Source organism: Arachis ipaensis, chromosome B06, assembly GCF_000816755.2.
Source record: "Arachis ipaensis cultivar K30076 chromosome B06, Araip1.1, whole genome shotgun sequence".
Taxonomy (NCBI): domain Eukaryota; kingdom Viridiplantae; phylum Streptophyta; class Magnoliopsida; order Fabales; family Fabaceae; genus Arachis; species Arachis ipaensis.
Genome location: NC_029790.2, coordinates 119,407,265 through 119,409,762, shown reverse-complemented (window position 1 = coordinate 119,409,762; position 2,498 = coordinate 119,407,265). Strand labels below are relative to the sequence as shown.

Here is a 2,498-nt window from a genome sequence, read left to right as displayed (position 1 = left end):
TTTAGGAAGTATTTTTGTTTGATCTATTATTCGATGTGAATTATTTGTGATTTTGAGAGATTTGCTTTTAGTTTGGAATTGTGGCATTAAAGAGGTTGTTTGTAAAATGGATTGTCTTGATATTTTGTTTATTCTTCTTGGTTGTGATGATTTTTGCAAAGCCAATGTCGGTGATCTTATGTTCAAAATCCAGAAGCTCCTTTATCGGGAATGAATTGTGCACTTCAAATGGGTTGCTTGTGAAGTGAATATGGTTGCAGATTGGTTGACTAAATATGAGGTTCGAAGTAATTCTAATCATGTTATTTGGGTTGAGTCTAGTGTGATCTTAGACTATTACCTCTTTCTGATTTAGATTAGGTGTTTGGCTTTTGTCTTTTTTTATTTGTTTAGTCATAAAAAAACATTTTTTTAAATAATTATTTAAATATATTTAATAAAAATGAATAAAATGCATAAAATCATTTATTACCTATGAAAAAATGTTCTCCAATTAATATGAAAGTTAATTTTTATAACTTTTTTTCCTTTTATTTCAGAGGTGATTTGCTTAAAAATTAATTTTATAGTATTAGAACGATGGTACCATTATAAGAACAAAATTATTTCAGTTGTAACAACAATAAAATTAGGTATTATAAATTTTTGGAATAAAATAATACATATAAATCACATGCAAAATTAGATACTTTACATATATGTATTACGTATTAAAAGCAGACACTATTCTAAAAATTTAATTTTACTACAATATCAGTGTAAAATAATTTTATACGTACATCTAATCATATAATTTTAAATTAGTAAAAATAATTATTTTATACGTACATCTAATTACATGCAAAAAAACTGATAACTGAACAAACCAAAAATTGAAAAAACCGAAAAAATAATTTTTGGCAGTTTTTTTACGGTTCGGTTTGGTTTCCGATTTTGGTGAAAAATACCGAACTGATATTATTAAAAACACTACTATAAAAGCAGCCTCCCTCCACACTTCCTCCTAAACCAGCCGCAGCCATCCCTAGCAGAAACCCTAACTCCCTCGATCCCTCTCTTAGTCTCTTTAGCGCCGAATCTCAGTGGAAGCTCCTCCTTCTTCTTCTCTTCCATCGACGCCGCCGAACAGCACCATCGCGGTGGCGCGGTCCTTTTCTCTTCCTCTCTCTTCTTCGTAGGCTCGTAGCGCTTCTCTTTCTCCCTCATCCTCGACAGCTCCACACACCACCTCTCCAGCAGCCATCTCCTCCACAAACCGCAGCAGCACGCACCAGACGCAGTCGAAGCCGCCGCCGTTCGTCGTTCGTCTCTCGTTTGCCGTTGATCTGTCCAGTCTCTCTAGTCTTCGGTTCGTTGCCGCCACCGCCGTCTCACCATCCTGCACCTCCGTCGTCCTCTATAATGGAGCCTAAGTCTCAGGGTTTTTTTTGTTCTGATTCTATTTTTATTGATTCTGGTTTAGTCTTCGTATTGATTTTAATTTGTAATGAACACTTGGTTGGCCTGTTCTTGATTCTATTGTAGAGTTGTTGATACTGATTTTGCTTTTTAAATTTTGAAATTTTTGTTCTGTTTTGATTTAGGAAAATTCTGGTTTAGGGGTGATTCTGAACGTTTTGTTTCTTTAATGTTAATGCAGGAAAGGGGAAGGTGAAAGAGGAAGAATTTGTGGAATTGGTGCACCACATGAACATTTTTGTAATTAGTTTGGTTGTATTTTTTATTCAATTTGGTTCTATTTCTTGATTCAGTTTGGAATTGGTGCACCATTTTTGCAAAATTTTTGGAATTAGTTTGGTTGTATTTCTTGATTTTCTTGATTCAGTTCAAGTTGATTATTGTTCTATCTGTTTCGCTGTTTTTGCAACAAAATTGTTAATGATTTTAATTTTTTGTGCTTCTGCTAATTTGTTAGTGATTTATGAGTTAAGTTGATCATTGTTTCATCTGCATCTGCTGATTTTGCGAAATTGTTAATTATTTTAGTACCATAGATATGATTTGATGATTAGAATAGGATAGGTTTTCAAAACAATTTAAAAATCGAACAAATCAAACCGAACCAAATCGAATTTAATTGGTTTGGTTTGGTTCGGATGGTCTTAATAAAAAAATCAAACCAAATCGAACCGCACTATTAATATAACATTGGATCAGATGATTTTTTCTTAAAAAAACTGAACCAAACCGCACCGCGAACACTCCTACCTATAATATAACTAAATTCCTCCCATAATAAAAGTTTTTCATCTCTCACATGCGGTCCATATACCAGACAAAACGCGCAGTGAAAGTTATCTTTAGTCATCACTCCTTCTACACATTACCACCTATCTCCTTTGTAGCAATTTATCAATTTAAAAACAGATTCATCCCACCTATCTCCAATTGAATTAACGCACTCCCAGCTAGCTCTATCATTCTCCCAAATACTTGCTACATCAAATTTATTTACCACCTCTTTTTTTGTTTCTATCAAACCCAACATATATATTATA

The 2,498-nt window shown here is 33.3% G+C and overlaps 1 long non-coding RNA gene across 2 annotated transcripts; it reads left to right on the top strand.

The window, feature by feature from the left end:
* Positions 931-1,980, top strand: LOC110264144. 2 transcript variants are annotated; one of them, XR_002349875.1, is made up of 2 exons: positions 931-1,420; positions 1,640-1,980. It is a non-coding gene; the product is annotated as an uncharacterized LOC110264144 (long non-coding RNA). The 2 variants fall into 2 exon arrangements; XR_002349876.1 differs by lacking the exon at positions 931-1,420 and adding an exon at positions 1,434-1,601.